Genomic DNA, 15,628 nt, shown 5'->3' with positions numbered 1-15,628 from the left:
TGGGCCCTCCCACCCACCCTTATGTTGTATAAACAGGACATGCACACTTCAACAAACCAATCATTTCAGCGTCAGGGTCTGCCACACGACTGTGGCTAAAATGACTGGTTTGTTTGGGCCCCCACCAAAAAAGAAGCAATCAATCTCTCCTTGCACAAACTGGCTCTACAGAGTCAAGATGTCGACCTCATCCTCATCCTCCAATTCCTCACCCCTTTCAATGTGTACATCCTACTCCTCACAGAGTATTAAGTCGTCCCCACTGGAATCCACCATCACATGTCCCTGTGTATTTTCTGGAGGCAATTACTGGTAAAGGTCTTTCTGGAGGAATTTATAATTAATTTTGATGAACATCATCTCCACATTTTGTGGAAGTAACCTCCTACGCCGATCGCTGACAAGGTTACCGGCTGCACTAAACACTCTTTCGGAGAACACACTGGAGGGGGGGGCAACTTAGGTAAAATAAAGCCAATTTGTGCAAGGGCATCCAAATTTACTCTATTTCCTGCTGGTATATGTACGGACTGTCTGACATGCCTACTTGGATGCTGTCACTCATATAATCGTCCACCATTCTTTCAATGGTGAGAGACTCATATGCAGTGACAGTAGACATGTCAGTAATTGTTGGCAGGTCCTTCAGTCTGGACCAGATGTCAGCACTCGCTCCTGTATATGGAAGTACCACTGGATTTATACGGCAGTACCACTGGACTGGATTCATACAGCAGGATCACTGGATTTATATGCCAGTACTACTGGAATTATATGGTAGTATCACTGGAATTATACGGCAGTACCACTGGACTGGATTTATATGGCAGTATCACTGGATTTATATGCCAGTATTACTGGAATTATACGCAGTACCACTGGATTTATACGGCAGTACCACTGGACTGGATTTATATGGCAGTATCACTGGAATTATATGTCAGTATCACTGGAATTATATGGCAGTACTACTGGATTTATACGCCAGTATTACTGGAATTATACGCATTACCACTGGATTTATACGGCAGTACCACTGGACTGGATTTAGACGGCAGTTTCACTGGATTTATACGCTAGTACCACTGGAATTATACGGCAGTTTCACTGGAATTATCCAGCAGAATCACCGGAATTATACGGAAGTACCACTGGATTAATAAGGCAGTACCACTGGACTTGATTTATACGGCAGGATCACTGGATTTATATGCCAGTACCATTGGAATTATACGTCAGTATCATTGGAATTATACGGCAGTACCACTGGAATAGATTTATATGTCAGGATCACTGGACTTATACGCCAGTACCACTGGAATTATATGGCACTATTACTGGAATTATACAGCAGTACCACTGGATTTATATGGCAGTACCACTGGACTGGATTTATACAGCAGGAACACTGGATTTATACAGCAGGAACACTGGATTTATACGCCAGTAACACCGGAATTATACGTCAGTATCACTGTAATTTTATGGCAGTATCACTGGAATTATACGGCAGTGCCACCGGACTGGATTTATACGCCAGTACCACTGGATTTATACTCCAGTACCACTGGAATTATATGGCAGAATCACTGGAATTATACAGCAGTATTACTGGAATTATACAGCAGTACCACTGGAGTTATACGGCAGTACAGCTGGTCCGGATTTATATGGCAGGATTGCTGAAATTATACGGCAGTATCACTGGAATTATACAACAATATCACTGGATTTATACAGCATTACCACTGGACTGGATATATACGGCAGTATCACTGGACTTATACGCCAGTATGACTGGAACTATACGGCAGTATCACTGTAATTATACGGCAGTATTACTGGAATTATATGGCTTTACCACTGGATTTATACAGCAGTACCACAGGACTGGATGTATATGGCAGTATCACTGAATTTATATGCCAGTACCACTGGAATTATACGGCAGTATCACTGGAATTATACAGCAGTACCACTGGACTTATACGGCAGTACCACTTGACTGGATTTATGTGGTAGTATTACTGGATTTATACGCCAGTACTACTGGAATTATACGACAGTATCACTGTAATTATACAGCAGTACCACTGGACTTATACGACAGTACCACTGGACTAGATTTATACAGCAGTATCACTGAATTTATACGGCAGTACCACTGTAATTATACAGCAGTATCACTGTAATTATACGGCAGTATCACTGTAATTATACAGCAGTACCACTGGAGTTATACGGCAGTATCACTGGGTTATACGGCAGTTTCAATGGACATATACAGCAGTACCACTGGACATATACAGCAGCACATGGACACCACTACTGGACTGATGTAGGACAACAGGGACACTGCAATGGACTGGACTTATACAGCAGCACTGGACATATGGCAGCAGAGTACACCACCACTGTGACTGGACTGATGCAGCACAATACACCACCACTGAACTGATGCAGCACAACACAGCACCACTGGACTGGATTTATACAGCAGCACTGGACATATGGCAGCAGAGGACACCACCACTGTGACTGGACTGATGCAGCACAATACACCACCACTGAACTGATGCAGCACAACACAGCACCACTGGACTGGACTTATACAGCAGCACTGGACATATGGCAGCAGAGGACACAACCACTGTGACTGGACTGATGCAGCACAATACACCACCACTGAACTGATGCAGCACAACACAGTACCACTGGACTGGACTTATACAGCAGCACTGGACATATGGCAGCAGAGGACACCACCACTGTGACTGGACTGATGCAGCACAAGACACTACCACTGTACTGATGCAGGACACTGAAAGACACTGAGGACAGAGAAACATCCTCTCGCTACACTCTCCAATGCCGGAGTGAAAATGGCGGAGATGCGCGGCTCCTTATATGGAATCCAAACCCCACGAGAATCCGACAGCGGGATGATGATGTTTTGCCTTTTTCTGGTTTCCGAATCAGGCGGGAAATCCCGAGCCTGACTCGGATCCGGGATCGGGCAGTGAAGTTGGGGGGGGGGTTTGGTTCTCAGGGAACCGCACCCACTCATCTCTAGTTTTGGTTTTCCAAAACCACCCTCAGGTGTTTTGGTTCGTGATTTGTATTTAAAATCCAAATCTTGGTTTTTGGACTCTTGGAAATGGATAAAAACACCTGAAGTAATGCAATTTTTGCAATCCAAAACACAAAATTAGAATTTCTGAATTCCGAACCACAGGAAGATCCATTCTGGGACTCAGTACAGATCGGATCTCCTCAGGAGATCCAGACTGGGTTTTGTTGCAGTTCAGATCCACAAAATTTGAGTGGGTTCAGATTTCTAAAGAACTGAACCGCACAACTCTACTCACGAGTGGAGTCTCTAATCCACCACTTGCAACTTTGGCACCATCGGACATACATCAATGACACCACCAGGCATTAGAGCAGCCCTAAGGTTGCTCAGAATATCTGTAAAAAACATGGCCAACACCTTTTCTGCGTACTGGTGGTAATCATCAGGACACATGCGCACTGCAAATCAGACACATGCGCCTGTATCCAATATCTGCCTCTGAATCAGGACCATGTGTCTCCGAAACACTCACAATGTTTGACGAACAGAAAGATAGTGTATGATGGCAGATTCAGGGGGGAGGGGGTGATCACCAGGGGAAGGTACCAGCTGTCAATTTTGGGTCTTGACAAAAATGTATTAGGCAGGTGGCACGTAAGGAAAAACTGGTGGACAGGGTTAGTATGTGAGAGAAAGCTGGTGGACAGGAGGCATGTGAAGGAAAAGCTGGTGGACAAGTGGACTTGTGAAGGAAAACTGGGTGGACAGGGTCTGTATGACAGAGACAGCAGGTGTGCAGAGTGGCATGTCAGTGAAAAGCTGGCATGCAGATGGGCACTTGAGAGGTAATCAGGCATCTTTGCGGGGCACGTTAGAAAAATGTTGGTGGGTAGTCGGGGAATGTGAGGCAAGAGCTGGCAAGTAAATAGGGCACTTGTGAGAAAATCAGATATCTTTGCAGGACGTGTGAGAATGATGTTGGTGGGCAGTGGTGGTTCTCGTGCTGGTAAAGGCTACGAGCTCCTAGTAGTACGATGATTACTCCCTCGCTACTTAAATCTAAGCTGTATTATGTTTTGAGAATTGTGGTGCTCTTTGTTACCTGTACTCTATTTTTGTTATTTATTTATTTACTGTAATGTTAAGTTTTGTCTCCCTGTACTGGCCTTTGTACGGCGCTGCAAAACACTTGTGGTGCCTTATAAATAAAATGTCATAATAATAATGGGGAAAAATATAGCATACAGAAGGACATGTGAGGAAAAAACTCGCAGGCAGAAGGGCACACGAGGGAAGACAGGGCCAAAATTAGGATTTTTATCATCCAGGACAAGTAATTTGACGTCAAATGCCCAGCGCAGATAGGGGGGGGAAGAAAACGTTATTGTCCCGGGTGATCCCGGTCCCTCTGTGTCTGCACCCTGCTAATTAGTCCAGCATGGATGGCGCAGAGCCCGGTCCCAAGCCTACCCCCACCGTGGCATTCTTCTGACTCATCACTGGTTTCCCACGTTTTGTCTCTGACCATCTCTGTGCCCCCTCAAATCTGGTGCCCGGGGCAAATGTCCCCTTAGCTGCTGCTCCTAGTTGAGGCTTTGGGGAAGAGGGTCATGTAAGGGCAATGTGAGTGATAAGCTGGTGGCCTTATGCGCAGAGGGGCATGCTAGGGAAAACCTGGTGGGCAGAGAGGCAGGTGAGAAAAAGGTGGTGGGCAGAGGGGCGTATGAGCAAAGAACTGATGGCCAGAGGCGTATGTGAGGAAAAAGCTGGTGGACAGAACAAAGAGTAGTGTTTGAGAGAAAAGGTGAAGGGTAAATGGTCTGTAAGGGAAATGATGGTGAATACTTTCATTGCTGAGCGTTTTCCGGGAGTGTGCTAAAAAACGCAGGCGTGTCAGGGAAAAACGTAGGAGTGTCTGGAGAAACGGGGGAGTGGCTGGCCGAACGCTGGGTGTGTTTGTGACGTCAAACCAGAAACTAAACGGACTGAGGTGATCGCAGTCTAGGAGTAGGTCTGGAGCTACTCAGAAACTGCAGGGAATTATTTAGTAGCAATTCTGCTAATCTTTCGTTCGCTATTCTGCTAAGCTAAGATACACTCCCAGAGGGCGGCGGCTTAGCGTGTGCAATGCTGCTAAAATCAGCTAGCGAGCGAACAACTCGGAATGAGGGCCCATGTGCACTGCAGGGGGGACAGATGTAACATGTGCAGAGAGAGTTAGATTTGGGTGGGGTGTATTCAAACTGAAATCTAAATTGCAGTGTAAAAATAAAGCAGCCAGTATTTACCCTGCACAGAAACAAAATAACCCACCCAAATATAACTCTCTCTGCACATGTTATATCTGCCCCCCCTGTAGTGCACATGGGGGGTCATTCCGAGTTGTTCGCTCTGTATTTTTTTCTCGCAACAGAGCGATTAGTCGCTAATGCGCATGCGCAATGCCCGCAGTGCGACTGCGCCAAGTAAATTTGCTATGCAGTTAGGTATTTTACTCACGGCATTACGAGGTTTTTTCTTCGTTCTGGTGATCGTAATGTGATTGACAGGAAGTGGGTGTTTCTGGGCGGAAACTGGCCGTTTTATGGGTGTGTGCGAAAAACGCTACCGTTTCTGGGAAAAACGCGGGAGTGGCTGGAGAAACGGAGGAGTGTCTGGGCGAACGCTGGGTGTGTTTGTGACGTCAAACCAGGAACGACAAGCACTGAACTGATCGCAGATGCCGAGTAAGTGTGGAGCTACTCAGAAACTGCTAAGAAGTGTCTATTCGCTATTTTGCTAATCTTTCGTTCGCAATTTTGATAAGCTAAGATTCACTCCCAGTAGGCGGCGGATTAGCGTGTGCAAAGCTGCTAAAAGCAGCTTGCGAGCTAACAACTCGGAATGACCCCCATGGTTTTGCCCAATTGCTAACAAACTTGTTGCTGCGATCATCTCAGAATTACCCCCATTGGCCCTCATTCCGAGTTGATCGCTAGCTGCTTTCGGTCGCAGCGCGGTGATTAAGTGAAAAAGCGTCAATTCTGCGCATGCATACAGGCCGCAGTACGCACGCGCGAAGTACTTTCACACAAAACTATGCAGTTTTACACACGGTCGAGCGACGGTTTTCAGTTGCACTGCTGATCGTTGTGTGATTGACAGGAAGTGGGTGTTTCTGGGCGGAAACTGAGCGTTTTCAGGGAGTGTGCTGAAAAACGCAGGTGTGCCTGACAAAAACGCAGGAGTGGCTGAAGAAACGGGGTAGTGACTGGCCGAACGCAGGGCATGTTTGTGATGTCAAACCAGGAACTAAACAGTCTGCAGTGATCGCAAGGTAGGAGTGGGTTTGGAGCTGCTCAGAAACTGCATGAAAAATTTTATGCGCAGTTCTGCTAACCTTTCGTTCGCACTTCTGCTAAGCTAAGATACACTCCCAGAGGGCGGCGGCCTAGCGTGTGCACTGCTGCTAAAAGCAGCTAGTGAGCGATCAACTCGGAATGAGGGCCATTGTATTCTATTTATTCATAGATATTGGTTTATTATATACAGCAGTAACTAACAGGCCCACATACTTTAGATGCTGTTATAAAAACGTAATAAACGTCTCTCAGCAACAAGACAAGCTAGCAAGCACCCATGTCGCGTTCCGTAGTACATTATGGAACAGTAACTACAAGCAGAACCTTTATTGTCAGTGAGTTTCAGCATCATTAACAGGACAGACAGGTTTGATAAATAGGCTGAGTGGTCCCTAATGCTGGTTGAGGGATTCATCTTTACTGTATAAATGTCGCTTACTGATAATAGATATTATTTGCAAAAATATCAATGAAAGCATCATTGAAGCATATTACATGCTAATCTTTGCAGGAGCGGCGTAAGAGAGGAGTGGGCCTGACTACTAGAGATGTGCACCGGAAATTTTTCGGGTTTTGTGTTTTGGTTTTGGGTTCGGTTCCGTGGCCGTGTTTTGGGTTCGAACGCGTTTTGGCAAAACCTCACCGAATTTTTTTTGTCGGATTCGGGTGTGTTTTGGATTCGGGTGTTTTTTTCAAAAAACCCTAAAAAACAGCTTAAATCATAGCATTTGGGGGTCATTTTGATCCCAAAGTATTATTAACCTCAATAACCATAATTTCCACTCATTTTCAGTCTATTCTGAACACCTCACACAATTATTTTTAGTCCTAAAATTTGCACCGAGGTCGCTGGATGACTAAGCTCAGCGACCCAAGTGGCCGAAACAAACACCAGGCCCATCTAGGAGTGGCACTGCAGTGTCACGCAGGATGGCCCTTCCAAAAAACACTCCCTAAACAGCACATGATGCAAAGAAAAAAAGAGGCACAATGAGGTAGCTGTGTGACTAAGCTCAGCGACCCTAGTGGCCGACACAAACACCTGGCCCATCTAGGAGTGGCACTGCAGTGTCACGCAGGATGGCCCTTCCAAAAAACACTCCCCAAACAGCACATGACGCAAAGAAAAAAAGAGGCGCAATGAGGTAGCTGTGTGAGTAAGCTAAGCGACCATAGTGGCCGACACAAACACCTGGCCCATCTAGGAGTGGCACTGCAGTGTCACGCAGGATGGCCCTTCAAAAAAACACTCCCCAAACAGCACATGACGCAAAGAAAAATGAAAGAAAAAAGAGGTGCAAGATGGAATTGTCCTTGGGCCCTCCCACCCACCCTTATGTTGTATAAACAGGACATGCACACTTTATCCAACCCATCATTTCAGTGACAGGGTCTGCCACACGACTGTGACTGAAATGACGGGTTGGTTTGGACCCCCACCAAAAAAGAAGCAATTAATCTCTCCTTGCACAAACTGGCTCTACAGAGGCAAGATGTCCACCTCATCATCATCCTCCGATTCATCACCGTGTACATCCCCCTCCTCACAGATTATCAATTCGTCCCCACTGGAATCCACCATCACAGCTCCCTGTGTACTTTGTGGAGGCAATTGCTGCTGGTGAATGTCTCCATGGAGGAATTGATTATAATTCATTTTAATGAACATCATCTTCTCCAATATTGCTGGCGTTGTCCGATGCCACAAATCCACAGGAGAGTCCAATTGGGGTAAGCCATTCTGCGATGATCTTCCTCAGTTGCCGTAAGAGGTTTTTAGCTGTGTGCGTATTCTGGAAAGCGGTGATACAAAGCGTAGCCTGCCTAGGAAAGAGTTGGCGTTTGCGAGATGCTGCTACTGGTGCCGCCGCTGCTGTTCTTGCGGCGGGAGTCAATACATCTACCCAGTGGGCTGTCACAGTCATATAGTCCTGAGTCTGCCCTGCTCCACTTGTCCACATGTCCGTGGTTAAGTGGACATTGGGTACAACTGCATTTTTTAGGACACTGGTGAGTCTTTTTCTGAGGTCTGTGTACATTTTCGGTATCGCCTTGTCAATTTCCTCCCCAGCGCCAGCAACACCCATATCCTCCTCATCCTGGTGTACTTCAACACTGACATCTTCAATCTGACTATCAGGAACTGGACTGCGGGTGCTCCTTCCTGCACTTGCAGGGGGCGTGCAAATGGTGGAAGGCGCATGCTCTTCACGTCCAGTGTTGGGAAGGTCAGGCATCGCAACCGACACAATTGGACTCTCCTTGTGGATTTGTGATTTCGAAGAACGCACAGTTCTTTGCTGTGCTTTTGCCAGCTTAAGTCTTTTCATTTTTCTAGCGAGAGGCTGAGTGCTTCCATCCTCATGTGAAGCTGAACCACTAGCCATGAACATAGGCCAGGGCCTCAGCCGTTCCTTGCCACTCCGTGTGGTAAATGGCATATTGGCAAGTTTACGCTTCTCCTCCTACGATTTTATTTTAGATTTTTGAGTCCTTTTTTTACTGATATTTTGTGTTTTGGATTTTACATGCTCTGTACTATGACATTGGGCATCGGCCTTGGCAGACGACGTTGATGGAATTTCATCGTCTCGGCCATGACTAGTGGCAGCAGCTTCAGCACGAGGTGGAAGTGGATCTTGATCTTTCCCTATTTTTGGAACCTCAACATTTTTGTTCTCCATATTTTAATAGGCACAACTAAAAGGCACCTCAGGTAAACAATGGAGATGGATGGATACTAGTATACTTAGGGATGACGAGTGACTGACGACACAGAGGTAGCTACAGCCGTGGACTACCGTACTGCGTCTGCTAGTATAGAGATGATAATGATATAAAAAAAATATATATATCACTACTGCAGGTATATATAATATAATGACGGACCTGCTGGACACTGTCAGCAGACTCCTAAACTACTAGTATGAAGAAGATAGAAAAAAAAAACCCCACCACAGGTAGGTATAAAATTATGGACGAGCACTGACGACACAGAGGTAGCTACAGCCGTGGACTACCGTACTGCGTCTGCTAGTATAGAGATGATAATGATATAAAAAATATATATATATCACTACTGCAGGTATATATAATATAATGACGGACCTGCTGGACACTGTCAGCAGACTCCTAAACTACTAGTATGAAGAAGATAGAAAAAAAACCCCACCACAGGTAGGTATACAATTATGGACGAGCACTGACGACACAGAGGTAGCCACAGCCGTGGACTACCGTACTGCGTCTGCTAGTATAGAGATGATAATGATATAAAAAATATATATATATCACTACTGCAGGTATATATAATATAATGACGGACCTGCTGGACACTGTCAGCAGACTCCTAAACTACTAGTATGAAGAAGATAGAAAAAAAAAAACCCCACCACAGGTAGGTATACAATTATGGACGAGCACTGACGACACAGAGGTAGCTACAGCCGTGGACTACCGTACTGCGTCTGCTAGTATAGAGATGATAATGATATAAAAAATATATATATATCACTACTGCAGGTATATATAATATAATGACGGACCTGCTGGAGACTGTCAGCAGACTCCTAAACTACTAGTATGAAGAAGATAGAAAAAAAAACCCCACCACAGGTAGGTATACAATTATGGACGAGCACTGACGACACAGAGGTAGCCACAGCCGTGGACTACCGTACTGCGTCTGCTAATATAGAGATGATAAAGATGATAGAGATGAACAAAAAATATATAACACTACTGCAGGTAAATATTTATATAATATAATGAATGACGGACCTGCTGGACACTGTCAGCAGAATGCGTTTATAGAATAAAAAAAAAAACACCACAGGAGTGTTTAACTTTTTCAGGCAGACAATATACTGGTGGTCACTGGTCAGTCACACTGGCAGCAAAAGTGTGCACTGTACTCCTGCTATAACTGCACCCCAGTCTCCCCCACAATTCAGCTGTGTGAGCAGTGAGCACTCAGCACAGTCAGATATACATATAGATGATATTATCATGCAGCACACTGAGGCTGAGCACAGATATGGTATGTGACTGTGTATTGTTTTTTTTCAGGCAGATAACGGATTATATTAAATAATAAATAAAACTGGTGGTGGTCAGTCACTAGTAACTAACTATCAGCAAAACTCTGCACTCTGAGTACTCCTAATGCTCCCCAAAATTACTAAGTAATCAACTCAAGTGTCTCTATCTATTCTAACGGAGAGGACGCCAGCCACGTCCTCTCCCTATCAATCTCAATGCACGTGTGAAAATGGCGGCGACGCACGGCTCCTTATATAGAATCCGAGTCTCGCGATAGAATACGAGCCTCGCGAGAATCCGACAGCGGGATGATGACATTCGGGCGCGCTCGGGTTAGCCGAACAAGGCGGGAAGATCCGAGTCTGCCTCGGACCCGTGTAAAAAGGCTGAAGTTCGGGGGGGTTCGGATTCCGAGGAACCGAACCCGCTCATCTTTACTGACTACGGGGGTCATTCCGAGTTGATCGCTAGCTGCTGTTGTTCGCTGCGTAGCGATCAGTGAAAAAAAGGCTAATCTGCGCATGCGTATGCACCGCAATGCACACGCGTGTCGTACGGGTACGAAGTCCATTGTGGTTTTGCACTTGTTCTTGCGACGATTCCAATCGTACAGCCGATCGCAAGGTGATTGACAGAAAGATGGCGTTTGTGGGTGTCAACTGACCGTTTTCTGGGAGTGTTTGAAAAAATGCAGGCGTGGCTGGGCGTTTGCTGGGAGGGTGTCTGTCGTCATTACCGTTTCACTCGTCGCAGCAATCATCGCACAGGATAAGTAACTACAGGGCTGTTCTTGTTTTGCACAAAATGTGTTTGCAGGCGCTCTCCTGCACAGGCGTTCACACTCCTGCAAAGCAAAAATACACTCCCCCGTGGGTGGCAACTATGCGTTTGCACGGCTGCTAAAAACTGCTAGCGAGCGATGAACTCGGAATGACCCCCTACATGCGCAGTAGATTCTGGCATTGTTCCATAGCCTATTGCGAAAGCGCATGTCTCCGGAATCATGGTCCCACCATGTTCCCAGTGACTGATCTCTACTGCTCATGTGCAAATCACCAGGAAAATGGCTGCCAAGCCATTTTCTGGTTGATTTCTGCTGAAGCTCTGACTTGGAACTCCGGTGAGCTAAGTAATTAAACATGAGTACAGGGCATTGTCGGCCTGGGGCATGAAGCGATCACTGGAGGAATGCAGTGGTAGGGACCCATGTTTGTGGGGGGTGGCCAAGCTTCAGAGGGGGTGTGGCCAGCCACCACATTGGTTTGCCTAACCATTAAAGAGTGCATGGTCTGGGCCGCTTGATAGGTATATATAGTAAATACTGCTAGTGCATGCATGATCATAGGTGTGCGCAGGGGGGGTGCCTGGTGCGCACAGGCACCCCCTAATGTCTGGCAACCCGATCTCACATGCCTGATGCAGCGATCGCCGAGCAGGCTGATTACTGTCCCCTCTGCGTTGCACCCTGTCAGGACTGCATTACTGACTGGACGCCTGGGTTAATCAAGGGTGCCACTGCCACCGGCTTTCAAACTCCCGGCTCCACCTCAATATACAAAAACAGCGTGATGTGATGTGACGACATCATGCTGCTCTCACGCCCACCTGTCACACCCGTCACACGCCCACCTCTCTTCTTCTATGCTATGCCAATGCCAGCCACTGATGAGGAGCAGCATGCAGCCAGCGTTCTTTCTAGGAAGACAAATTCAATACTGGCAGTAGGTCGGCAGCAGCATTGACACATTACGCATTTTTCCAGCAGCAGCAGTACTAGTCTGTGACTGTCAGTGTCAGTGAGTGACTGCAGCTTGCAGAAGAAAGAGTGGGGGAGCCAGACCAGGCTGAGGAGGAGCAGTGTAATTGCAGTGAGTGCCATCAGGGGTGTTTGTTTGGTGCACACCACAACATCTGACAATGTATCTGCTTTATTAGGATTGGTACAAGGGTGGCTATTTGATATTGTGTTGACCGTCAATAGATGGTGTTAGACACGCCCAAAAGGCGGTGCTAGACACATCCCTCTAAAAGTGCACCCCCTAATAAAATGTGCTGCGCACGCTTATGTGCATGATAATGTACCAGATTAATAACAGCAATGCAGAAAATACACCATAGTCCTGTGCAGTATAATGTAACATATGTATAATGTATCATTCAAGTACACAGTTTGGATCCTGATCCCTAGAGGAGGAGTAGGGGCAGGGGCCCCCAGGCAGCGGGACCCACCCAAGGGTTTCCCCTGTACCCCTGTGGGCCAGTACAAACATGGTGCATGGTGTGTGGTGTTGTGCCCCCCCTGGACCCAGGAGACTGTTTACACAGCACCCACCACATCTATTGTAGATACGCCAAGGCATATTTGCCTTATTACAGCATATACTATAGCAAAACCTGGGAAAATAGTTCTTCAAAAATAACTTTCACGGGTATAATAAGTTTATGTTGTTCAATATGTTATTATTTTGACTTTAGTTTGTTTAAAAACATAAATTAAGCAAAATAGCGTATCTAGTAGGGATGCACCCAGCACCCCCCCCCCCCCCCATTTTCCTGCTGCTGGCAGTGCCATCTTTCTCACTGTGGGACACATTTACACAATCCACATGGAGATAGGATGTGATATATTTGCACAATGTGATACTTGAATACAACGCTTGCAAGAAAGCTCTGTCCTTGGGAATACAATCCCTGCACTTCTCAGGGTATTCTTAGCAAAAACTGTGCCAGCACTTATGCTGCCAACTACCCCATCCCCCACCCCGTGCAACTACCCCCGTGACCTCTCTTCTACCCGCATCCCACCCTCTCCCCGTGAAGCTAACACTTACCTTATGCTGCTGCACCCAGGATTCAGTGTCTGGGTCCTTCTCTCTGTCACACCAGTCACCTGATCAGCTGTAAACTGAGATGCAAGCACGGAGTTTTACAACATCAGCTGACTAGGGTCACAGAGAGAAGCCAAACACCAATCCCTGTCTGTAGCAGCGTGCAGGTAAATTTAATTTTCTTTTTTTCCTGTAACTTTTTATTTTCTTTAGTAATCTGCCTGCGGTCTGTTTAGACAGGAGTAGGGGAACTGGAGGGAAGCCTGTATAATGCCATCTGAAGATGGCATTATTATCACAGGGCTCTCTCCTGTATTTTTTTTACAATCTAATGTTAGCAAATAAAGGCAGATCACATTTCCCATTGCAAGTATGGAATGCGATCTGATTACTAAAAATCTAATTTAAAGGTTTAAAGGAGAATTTTATGAGTTCTTCTCCAATTGCCATTTTATACATTTTTATTGTATTAAAATAATGCTATTAGGGTGTGAATACACCCTTTTTCACATTATTTTAGAAAAAAAAATATTAATAAAAATGTCCCAATGTCTGTGGAAAGATGGTACTATACAGTAGTTGACAGAGATTATGGCACCTTTGTCACCATGCTGCACAGCCCACCCATCAATTTGTTAAACCCCTCTGACAGCTACAATTTATGGTTATTGCAACTTTTGAGACAAAGAGATCTATGTGATTGCGCGGTCACCGGGCTCGATAGGCGCTCTCCCTGCTCTGCTTCCCGCTGCTGCACGAGTCTCCCCTGCTGCCAGGCTGGTAATGCACATAGCAGCCAGATACGCAGCGTGAACTCCAGTCCCAATTCCCGACTGTCCTGATGACATAAACTTTAACACACTGCAGTGAACAGCATTGTGAACGTAGAGAGGTAGCGGAGTTTCGGGAGGGATGGGGCGGAGTTTTGGGGGTGGAGCCGGACGGGTAACTGCATGTGCATATGCACTTTGGGGGTCATTCCGAATTGATCGCTCGCTAGCAGTTTTTAGCAGCCATGCAAACGCTATGCCGCCGCCCACTGGGGAGTGTATTTTAGCTTAGCCTACTCAGTGCTTGCGATCACTTCAGCCTATTCTTGTCCGGATTTGACGTCATACACCCGCCCAGCGAACGCCCAGCCACGCCTGCATTTTTTCAGACATGCCTGCATTTTTGCAAACACTCCCTTAAAACGGTCAGTTGACACCCAGTAACGCCCCTTTCCTGTCAATCTTCTTGCGGCCGTCAGTGCGAAGGAAAACTTAGCTAGAACCTGTGCAAAACACCAAATGTCTTTGTACCCGTACATCATGCGTGCGCATTACAGGGCATACGCATGCGCATAAATCCCGTTTTTTTCACCTGATTGCTGCGCTGCAAAAATCGGCAGCGAGCGATCAACTCGGAATGACCCCCTATGTCCCTTATGTCCTCTACTGCAGCTGGCTGTGACGAAGCTGCAGATGTTTGGGCTCCTGTCATATAGCCGTAGATTGTACACACTGCTGCTGTCTGGCTTTCATTTAGGATCGTTACTGTGTTATGCACAACCCCCAACAAGTTGCTGGCCCCTCCCCTGGGACCAGCCACCAATAAGCTGTGCTCCTTTCCAGACTGGTCCCTCCTCTCCTGCGTCCCATCTCTATCCTACTCTCCTCCCACTCCAGTATTCATGCTGGCTTTGCCTGCCTGTGATTGCCTCCTGGGTCCTCCTGGGATCTCTTCTCCAGCCCTCTCTCTTCTGTGGGTACTCATGGCTGCATATATACAGAGAACAGTAAGTAGGAGAGATAGAGGGGAAAAAAGAATCTGTTTACCATTATGTGTATAAGTGGCACTTCTGTGGATGGGTGTGGTATGTGTGACCGGCAGACAGGAGACCGCCAGTCAGCATACCGACGCCGCAGCGGAATCCTGACGGAGGTGGCGAGCGCAGCAAGCCCCTTGTGGGCTCCCCACGCTGGACACCCACGAGTAGGAATAGTCCCTGTTGGTCGGCATGCTGACCGCGGGGATTGTGAGGGGGCGGGATGTAGGGGTAGGTAATGGGACCGCCGGTCACATAACTACATCCCGTGTGGATATTATGCATATATGCCGCTACGACTGGGGACATTATGCGTAAGCGCACTACTACTGTGTGGCGTAATTTGAAATGGGAGTCAGTTTGTGTGGTCACGCCCCTTCCTTTTAAGACCACACCCCATTTGGGTGTCCCTTTGTAAAGTATGGGAGGGCGCAAATTTATAGTTTGCAGGAGGGCGCCAAACACCCTAGCACCGGCCCTGGTCACCACCCAGTTTCCATCCAGAAACTCCCATTTTACTGAAAGAGTTTTCCATCAA

The sequence above is a fragment of the Pseudophryne corroboree genome, chromosome 1 (genome assembly GCF_028390025.1).
Source record: "Pseudophryne corroboree isolate aPseCor3 chromosome 1, aPseCor3.hap2, whole genome shotgun sequence".
Taxonomy (NCBI): Eukaryota; Metazoa; Chordata; class Amphibia; order Anura; family Myobatrachidae; genus Pseudophryne; species Pseudophryne corroboree.
This window is presented reverse-complemented; position numbering follows the sequence as displayed.